This window comes from Oncorhynchus tshawytscha, linkage group LG29, assembly GCF_018296145.1.
Source record: "Oncorhynchus tshawytscha isolate Ot180627B linkage group LG29, Otsh_v2.0, whole genome shotgun sequence".
Taxonomy (NCBI): domain Eukaryota; kingdom Metazoa; phylum Chordata; class Actinopteri; order Salmoniformes; family Salmonidae; genus Oncorhynchus; species Oncorhynchus tshawytscha.
In genome coordinates, this window is record NC_056457.1 from 25,220,790 (window position 1) to 25,231,572 (window position 10,783).

Here is a 10,783-nt window from a genome sequence, read left to right on the forward strand (position 1 = left end):
CTGAGAGCAACATCTTTGTCTCTACAATAGTCAGTGTCCCTCAAGGAGTGACTGAGAGCAACATCTGTCTCTACAATAGTCAGTGTCCCTCAAGGAGTGACTGAGAGCAACATCTTTGTCTCTACAATAGTCAGTGTCCCTCAAGGAGTGACTGAGAGCAACATCTTTGTCTCTACAATAGTCAGTGTCCCTCAAGGAGTGACTGAGAGCAACATCTGTCTCTACAATAGTCAGTGTCCCTCAAGGAGTGACTGAGAGCAACATCTGTCCCTACAATAGTCAGTGTCCCTCAAGGAGTGACTGAGAGCAACATCTGTCTCTACAATAGTCAGTGTCCCTCAAGCAGTGGCAGAGAGCAACGTCTCTGCCCATCAACAACTGGACTCACTCCTATCTCTGGACTCGTGGAATGGAGTGCGTTCTCAAAGTGAGTTTTATATTTTGTTCCTTAATAAGGATTAGCCCTTTTTTAAAAACATTTTTGCCTACAATGACATACCCAAATGTGACTGCCTGTAGCTCAGGCCCTGAAGCAAGGATATACATTCTTGGTACCATTTGAAAGGAAACACTTTGATGTTTATGGAAATGTGAAAGGAATGTAGTAGAATATATCACAATAGATCTGTATATTTGTATATTTTGCTGATTCATGATCTATGGGTTCGTGCAGATATCTAAGGGTTTGCGACGTTCAGAATTTGACTGATGAGGTAATATTACATTCATAAGTGACTGAAATCGATAAGATATGAAAATATCTGGAAAGTTAGTTCGGAAATAGAAACTTTTTAAACATTTTCCTGTGGTGCCCCAACTTCTTTGTTAATTCAAGTTACATGATTAGTTTAATAGCATAATTAAATTACATAGAGAATTGAGTTCATTTTGAGATCGTTGAACAATGTTTGAGAGATGACCGATATTTTTGTGCCCGAATTAATTAGCGCATGACAAGTTAAGCAGTCCTCCAGGACTGTTTCCAGGTATGGCCGTTTAGAGTTGCATTTAGTGAACATATTCCCCACAAAGTGGAGTGGTCGTTCGCAACGATGTGATGTGCCATATCTGTTCAAGATGAAAGCAGATCAACTTTTCGGATGCTGAGTGGGCTTGGCTTTAGTGAAGCTTTAGACCTTTTTCTTCGCAACGTTTGTATAAGTCTATAGACAAAGCCTGTGGGGTTGTTTCTTGATCGAGCGGGCCCTGGATAGGGTCTCGAGTGAGAGCGGGAGAAATTTGACTTTTAACGTCCTTGCTAAGGGTGTTAATTCCTGCAGACCTGATGTCCGGCAATTCCCCGTCTAGTCCTTGTGACTTATCTTTGAACCTTTTCTCACATTTTTCTCGCTTTAGTTCTTCACGTAGTGGAACTTCTAGAGAACATAGGTCTATGTTTTGATCATCCTTTCACATTTTGTTACCCTTGTGCTCTGACCCTTTGTGTGGGTTGGGTGCAGGAACGTAGCGAACAGGTCGATTGTAGCGGTAGTCATGTTGATGGCGACGTTCTTTACAGTTATTTCGACCGCTGTGGTTATTGGAGTCGTGATTTCGTGGTAGAAACCGCTGTTGTGCGTCATCTCTCAACACTCCAATACCTGATAATGCACCCTCTAACTGGAGTGAGTGCTCCTGGTCAAACTTCAAAACTGAGACGTCAGGGCTCTTAGAGTTGTGTGCTTTTGATGCTTCAAAAGCTGTGCTTGCAAGCTCTCTGAGTTGTAAGATAGGCAAGCCAATGTGGGCTGTAGGTCCCAAGTAGGTAATGAAATTGGGATACATGTTCGACAGAAACATTTCTTTGAATGGTAACAGCTCTTCCATTCCTGTTTCAGTGAGTAGGCCACAGTAAGATGAACGAAGCCTATGATATTAATCTCGTGTGTGTTCATTCTGAGCTTATTTGACATTGTTAGCCAGTGAGCTGATGTGTGTGCAAGTCGCAGAACCACTGAATTCTAATTTCAAAGCTGTGGCAAGTTTAGCGTTGTTGTCACGCCCTGACCTGAGAGAGCCTTTTATTGTCTCTATTTTGGTTTGGTCAGGGTGTGATTTGGGTGGGCATTCTATGTTTTGTTTTCTAGGATTGTGCTTCTATGTTTTGGCCGGGTATGGTTCTCAATCAGGGACAGCTGTCTATCGTTGTCTCTGATTAGGAATCAAACTTAGGCAGCCTTCTTTCCCTGTTGTTTTGTGGGTAGTTGACTTTGTTAGAGGCATTATAGCCGAAGTTAAGCTTCACGTCGTTTCTTGTTTTGTTGGCTACATTTTCTAAAAATTAAAGAACTCTGTACGCTCACCACGCTGAACTTTGGTCCGCTTCTTACGACGCCTGTGACAGTTGTTGTTTAGCATGTGTTGCAGTTGTAGACAATTAACTTTGTCACGTCTATTTGACGTTCGTTTCAACAGATAACCCTGTCAGAATCCATAGCGTTCGGGTAGCCATCCAATGCGTCCTCTATGTCAGCTAGGAACGTCTCAGTATCATTTGGCTGACCTGGAATGGGGTCAAAGGTGGGGACATTTTTGACAAGTTTGTCAAGGCGCTCCGTGTCAACTTGGCGGAGAGGATTGGCTTCATCATGTGGGGAAATTGAGGTCGAAAGTCCAAGAGGATAAGACTGAGGGACACATGAGGGAGTCAAAGTCTGAAACCTTCTATCGTCTTTACTCCTTTGAGTACCGAGCTCCAGTTGTTTGGTTGGGTAGTCACGCTGTAGCGCATGACCGTTCTGAAATTCCTTCAGATGGTACCTAAGGGTGATATTCTGCTGCCTAGCAGAGTCAACTTGAGCGCTTAGAGAACTGATTTTGGACATGTGAGTGTCACACTTGCTCCGTTTGGTATCATACTTATCTGTCATGGTTTGCAGATAGAGGTCTTCAGTATGGAGCGAGAGATTCAGTGATGAGATTCCCTCCACTTGCTTAGAAAATCAATACTTCCATCTTCATCACTTGAGTTCTCTCATCATTCATTAGGTCAACAACAAAGTTCTGCTGATTTGTCATCAACTTCGTCATTGTGTTCATTAACTGATCGTCTTTGGTCTGCAGCAATGTTACTTTGAGAAACATTCAACAAAACTGCTTGCATGTTATCAAATTGCACGTTTGAAGTGGACTACATCGTATTAGTTTTGGCTAAATCGAGTTGTTCCTATAGAAAACTATTTATTTTGTTTTAGCGTTTGTGCTCATTCATCATCATAAGTATTTGCAATTACTTTTAATTGTTCAGATTTGAAACACAGTTCCTCGGCTAGCAGAATGTTTTCATTTCCTGCTTTTGTCAATAGTTGCTCGGTTCTCTCCACCTGTCCCTTCATGTCAGCCATGTCTTGCACCTGCTTCTGCTGAGCACTGCGGTACTGGACCGATGCCAATCTTTGATGGTGATACATCAGGGCTAAAGTGGAGAGAACCGTACAAAGCCTGTGTTCGTTGGTTGATTTTGGAGATCGTTGTTCGCAATTCCTGCTATTGTTCCGCTAATGTCATAATTAGGGTTTGAATTGCTGCTGAGGTCAGTGATAAATCCTTTTAGGAGTGAGGGTCACTAATTAGCGGGGGAGTATGGACCACCCCTTCTGATAGCTTGCACATTCTTAGAACATTTGAGAGGAAAAATGTCCCTATGATTTCAAAGTTTGGGTTTGGATTTATTGAAAGCTGCAAAAACAATTTTTATCTATTTATAGACGTTAATAAACCATCAATACTATCAGCAATGCGGGAGTTGGACGTGAATGAATTTGCAAAATAAAATCGTGATTCACATAAAAATAAAAACAAGATTACTCAGTCCATTTATATTTTCCAACGGGGCTTTACATTTGGGTGAGTTTTAGCAGCCTTGTTTCAACGAGTTTTAGTAGCCTCGTTTCACTGCCAAAAATAGAATTATAGCATCTAGAAAAAGTCAAATACAGGTAGAGAAATAACAACACATCACATGCAGGTAGCCTAGTCAAATAATTAACATCCAATCACATGAACCGTTACTCATCCAATCACATGAACCGTTACTCATCCAATCACATGAACCATCTCATGGGAAATCCACTAACGTTCCGTAGGTAACCAAACGTTGCTGCTGCTCATGTTGGTATCTGTACTGATGGCGCAAAAGCCATGACAGGGAGACATAGTGGAGCGGTAACGCGCGTGCAAGCAGTTGCTCCCGATGCCACTTGGGTACACTGCAGCGTCCACCGAGAGGCTCTTGCTGCCAAGGGAATGCCTCATAGCTTGAAAGACATTTTGGACACTACAGTGAAAATGGTTCACTTTGCTAAAGCAAGGCCCCTGAACTCTCATGTATTTTCTGCACTATGCAAAGACATGGGCAGCGACCATGTAATGCTTTCAAAAAATATATATTATATATATTTTTTTATGTATACATACATTTTTTTAGCCCTTTTTTCTCCTCAATTTCGTGGTATCTGTTACGGTCCACAGTTTCTGTGTTGTTGTGGGTTTGTATGTGTGTATTTCAGGATGGCTTCCTGGATTCCAAAGCAGCTGATTGGTCGGCCCATCACTAATTAGAGCTCTGAACCCGCCCTCTCGTCAGGGGATACAGCTGTCTGCAATTACCGACTCCTTCTGCAGCTTGAAAAGCAAGTGTTCCTTTGTTAGGAAAGGGAGTTTCTTTGTATGTCCTGTGTTGATTGTTAGTCTGGTATAATTTGTAAAGTATTTTGTAGCTGCTCCTGCAAAAGGTATGTGTATACCATAGTGCCTAGTGTTTTTGGTTTATTCAAATTGTTCACTAAGTTTGAATTATTCTGTTTCATTTGTTCGCAGGGGATGGCACCTTGGGAGAGTTTAGGCAAGAGGGCTGCAGGCATGCATATACCCGTAGTAATTACTGTCTATGCACACTAGGTAAGACCTGGGCGGACCACCCCTTGTATTTTGGTTAGCGCGCCAGGTGGCATTAAGAATAGGTAACCACTGGGTAGGCAGGTAATGTAGACGAGGGGGAACTTTAACTTTGACTTTCTTTGCTTTGGTTCTGTCCAGCCCCTTTTCCACACCTTACTGTGTGAAGGAAGAATAAATGATCTGTAAACGGTAATATTCTCTGCCTTTGTCATCCTTATTTTTTTAAATAATTGAGAGACCAGCTTAAATTTGTCTTGACCATAATTTTCACTTGGTTTTGACCGCTTATGACGAGTTTCCCACATGACTGGCCTATTTGGGTGATGTTTTTTCTTGCCTGAATGATCTGAATCTAGGATTAGACTCTTCGCAACTATATTTGATGTGCGGGACAAGAATGAGGCTATGATTAAGAAGTTGGAGCTCTTCTCTGTCTCAATTAACAAGGACAACACGCAGGTCTTTCCATCATTGTATGATTTTTTTTTTTGTTGTTGTTGTGCGCAAATAACTCAAGCTTACGGACAATGTCAAATGTGATATAGTGAAGCACCTGAGTGAGTTGGGTACGCAATTATGCAGGTGCTTCTCCAAAACCGATAATACAAACAACTGGATTCGTTATCCCTTTCATGCCCTGCCTCCAGTCCACTTACAGATATCTGAAAAAGAGAGGCTCATTGAAATTGCAAGAAGTGGTTCTGTGAAAATTTAATTTAATCAGTCACTGCCAGATTTCTGAATTGGGCTGTGCTCCGAGTATCCTGCCTTGGCAAATTGTGCTGTTAAGACACTGATGCCCTTTGCAACCCCGTTACCTATGTGAGAATGGATTCTCGCCCTCGCTAGCAGGAAAACTAAATACAAGCACAGACTGTGTGGAAAATGATTTAAGACGGACTCTGTCCAATACAACCCAACATTACAGAGTTATGTGCATCCTTTCAAGCACACCCTTCTCATTAACATGAGTTATTCACAATTTTCAATGTACAAATAAGGTTTTATATGTAAGATGGTTAAATGAATAGCAAATATATTGATTATTATTTGTGCCCTGGTCCTATAAGGGCTCTGTCACTTCCCACAAGCTGGGTTGTAACAACTCACACTCGTTACGTATTGTATAGTGTGTGGCAGGCTTCCAATAATGGGAAAAAATAACATTTGAGAGTGCGCTGACCCTGGTGTTTAGAGGGGGGTATGCAGCTGGAGGTTGAATGTTTGAAGGGGTACGGGACAGTAAAAAGGTTGGGAACCACTGATCTCGGTTAATATGGGAAAGTTTTAAATATCTCATTTTAATTGGAAGAACCTGAAAAGGTATGTTAGACAATTTCTTATTAAATTGATTGAGATGATATCCAATCAATTGAGATTGGCTGGATTATCATAAGTGTAACCAGTAAATCAAATGTGAGGGTACATTCACCACCAGGGTCACTTATCCCGAAGGCTGAAGCTACATGGGGATTCCCGTGAAGGCGGGGCTTCCGTCAGTACTGGGGGTTGTACTCAATGAGCTTTGCAAAAGCAAATTTGACTGATTAATCAATGTTAATGATAAATCAAACCTGTATAGGCTATTTGGGAATTAAACTTTGATTAACCTGAAAGCGTAGCAGTATCAAGGTTAATGTTGAAATTGTCTCATTTGTAGAAGCCAATCAATTTGGATATTATTCAAAATGCCTATTTGAAAAGGGTAAGTCTGGCAATTTTACCTCGCGTTAAATTGAACGAGACGATGATATCCAATCAATTGAGATTGGCTGGATTATCATAAATAGCAAACCACTTCAACATGTAGCGACAGCTTGTCACGCCCTGACCTTAGAGCCTTTTTCTCTATTTGGTTAGGTCGGGGTGTGATTTGGGTGGGCATTCAAGTTTTTCTATTTATTTGTTGGCCTGGTATGGTTCCAAAATCAGAGGCAGCTGTCTATCGTTGTCTCTGATTGGGGATCATACTTAGGCAGCCCTTTTTCCAACCTTAGTTTGTGGGATCTTGACTTTCTATAGCCTGCAGAACGTTACGTTCGTTTTGTATTTTGTTTTTTCGGTGTTCATTTTAATAAATGTAAGATGTTCGCCTACCACGCTGCACCTTGGTCCGATCATTTAATCAACGAGCGTAACACAGCTCCATGCTTTCTGGTCTAATGTACATTTTGTCACGAGTGGTTTGATACACTTATGGGAAAAGGGAGTTCCATGACACCTGATGTAATGTCTCTGCTCACGTGGGCATGGCCACTGACTTGGTCAAGACCTCAAATTAAAACAATTCTCCTTCAGAAGACTAAGATCACATTATCCTAACCAAAAGTATTCTTATGCTTAATCATTCATTTTATACAACATTCAGATGCAAACCCCATAATTGAGAAGTGTATACAAACAAAGATACAGTAATGTGTGTTTCCTGTCCTTCATGAAGTCGCCAAATGAAACAAACCCGACATGACTGTTCCTTAAGTGTCCACGGACTGGTTCCACTGTCACGTCATGACCATAGAGAGCCTTTATTTTCTATGGTAGAGTAGGTCAGGGCGTGACTGGGGGGTTAGTCTAGTTTATATTTTCTATGTGGGGTTCTAGTTTTGTTTTCTATGTTGGTGATTGGTATGATTCCCAGTTAGAGGCAGCTGGTAATCGTTGTCTCTAATTGGGGATCATATTTAAGTAGCGTTTTTTTCCACTTGTGTTTTATTGGATATTGTTTTGAGTTAGTGCACGTAGCATCTCTAAAGTCACGGTTCGTTGTTAGTTAATTGTTTATTTGTTTTTGTCTTTGCTAAGTTTAACTTTCTAGTAAATCAATCATGTGGAACTCAACATCCGCTGTGCCTTGGTCCGTTAATATTGTTTAAATCTCCAATTTAAATCTCCAGCGACTGAAATGACTGCAACACTATACATGTCAGCTACTACAGCGACTGAAATGATTGCAACACTATACATGTCAGCTACTACAGCGACTGAAATGACTGCAACACTATACATGTCAGCTACTACAGCGACTGAAATGATTGCAACACTGTACATGTCAGCTACTAAAGTGACTGAAAGAGCTGCAGTTAGTTTCAGAGTGGGTGGCAAGGAATAGGTTGGTCCTATTTTTAAAACTAAAAGCATTGTTTTTGGGACAAATCATTCACTAAACCCTAAACATCCACTAAATCGTGTAATAAATCATGTGGAAATTTAGCACATATTCTGGACCCTCTCTTTCTAAAATTATCAGCCAAAATTGTTGCAACCCCTATTACTAGCCTGTTCAACCTCTTTTGTATCGTCTGAGATCCCCAAAGATTGGAAAGCTTCCGCGGGCATCCCCCTCTTCAAAGGGGGATACACTCTAGACCCAAACTGCTACAGACCTATATATATCCTACCCTGCTTTTCTAAGGTCTTCGAAAGCCAAGTTAACAAACAGATCACCAACCATTTCCGCTATGCAATCTGGTTTCTGAGATGGTCATGGGTGCACCGCAGACACGCTCAAGGTCCCAAACGATATAACCTCCATCGATAAGAGACAGTACTGTGCAGCTGTATTCAAAGACCTGGCCAAGGCTTTAGACTCTGTCAATCACTACATTCTTATCGGCAGACTCAACAGCCTTGGTTTCTCAAATGACTGCCTCGCCTGGTTCACCAACTACTTCTCAGAGTTCAGTGTGTCAAATCGGAAGGCCTGTTGTCCGGACCTCTGGCAGTCTCTATTGGTGTGCCGCAGGGTTCAATTCTCGGGCCGACTCTTTTCTCTGTATACATCAATGATGTCGTCTTGCTGCTGGGGATTCTATGATCCACCTCTATTCAGACACCATTCTGTATACTTCTGGCCCTTTGGACACTGTTAACTAACCTCCAGACGAGCTTCAATGCTGTACAACTCTCCTTCCGTGGCCTCCAACTGCTCTTAAATGCAAGTAAAACTTCAACCGATCCCTACCATCACCTGCCCGCTCGTCCAGCATCACTACTCTGGACAGTTCTGACCTAGAATATGTGGACCACTGCAAATACCTAGGTGTCTGGTTAGACTAAACTCTCCTTCCAGACTCATATTAAGCATCTACATTCCAAAATTAAATCTAGAATCGGCTTCCTATTTCGCAATAAAGCATACTTCACTCATGCTGCCAAACATACCCTCGTAACACTACCGATTCTTGACTTTGGCGATGTCATTTAAAAAATAGCCTCCAACACTACTCAGCAAATTGGATGCAGTCTATCACAGCTGAGATAAGGCGGGGCTTTACCTAGCAAAGACTTAGATGACCTGGAGCCAGTGGGTTTGGCGACTAATATGAAGCGAGAGCCATTCATTTTGTCACCAAAACCCCATATACTACCCACCACTGGGACCAGTATGCTCTCGTTGGCTGGCCCTCGCTTCATATTTGTCGCCAAACCCACTGGCTCCAGGTCATCTATAAGTCTTTGCTAGGTAAAGCCCCGCCTTATCTCAGCTCACTGGTCACCATAGCAGCACCCACCCGTAGCACGCTTTCCAGCAGGTACATTTCACTGGTCACCCCCAAAGCCAATTCCTACTTTTCCTTCCAGTTCTCTGCTGCCAATGACTGGAATGAATTTCAAAAATCACAGAAGCTGGAGACTCATATCTCCCTCACTAACTTTAAGCACTAGCTGTCAGAGCAGCTCACAGAACTGCACCTGTACATAGCCCATCTGTACGTAGCCCATCAAACGACCTCATCCCCGTACTATTATTTTTTTGCTCCTTTGCACCCCAGTATCTCTACTTGCACATTTATGTTCTGCTAATCTGTCACTCCAGTCTCTATCACTCCAGTGTTTAATTGCTCAATTGTAATTATTTCATCACTATGGCCTATTTATTGCCTTACCTCCTTGTTTGCACACACTGAATAATACTTTTTTTTCTAGTGTGTTATTGATTGTATGTTTTGTTTATTCCATGTGTAACTCTGTGTTTGTGTCGCGCTGCTTTGCTTTATCTTGGCCAGGTCGCAGTTGTAAATGAGAACTTGTTCTCAACTAGCTTAGCTGGTTAAATAAAGGTTGAATAAAAAAATTCAATAAAAAATATTGATACAACAGTAGCTAAGATGTGAAGTCTGTCCATCATAAAGTGCTGCTCTACCTTCTTAACAACATTATCATCAAGGCAGGTCCTACAGGACCTAGTATTGTTGCACCTGGACTACTGTTAAAACGTGTGGTCAGGTGCCACAAAAAAGGAATTAGGAAAATTGCAGTTGGCTCAGAACAGGGCAGCACAGCTGGTCATGTTTAGTTAATTAAATTGAAATGTGTCAATTGTGATCATGGTCACAGCTCTATCGCAAATGTATCATTCTCCACATGTCATGTCAGTTTCCCTGTGGACTTTTCTCTGAAATGAGATGTTGAACTGTCAGAGGCTATGCTAGATGCTATACTAGATGCTAGCTGCATCTAGCTCAGCAGACCATGACAATGTTAAATTGCAATTTATAAACCCAGATTTTAGTCAGTGCCTATTAAAATTAAAGTCAAACTTGCAAATAGGCCATTTATAATGGTTTGTTGTCTTAACATCTGGAACATAATAATGGCACAATTGCCAGAAAATAGCCTAACATTTGTTTTAAAAAAAAGTTTGTCCCAAGTGTTTCTTGTACAGAAATGTTGAGATCCTCTGCAATAAAAATGTAACATTTTGTTAATTACATTTTTTTCCCCACTGTCATTCTCCACTAAATTCGGGACATTATGGTGTGTTAAATGGCTAAAAAGAAGTTGACTATGTTTATAATTTTTTTAACCTTTATTTAAATAGGCAAGTCAGTTTAGAACAAATTTTTATTTACAATGACGGCCTACCCCGGGCCAATTGTGCACC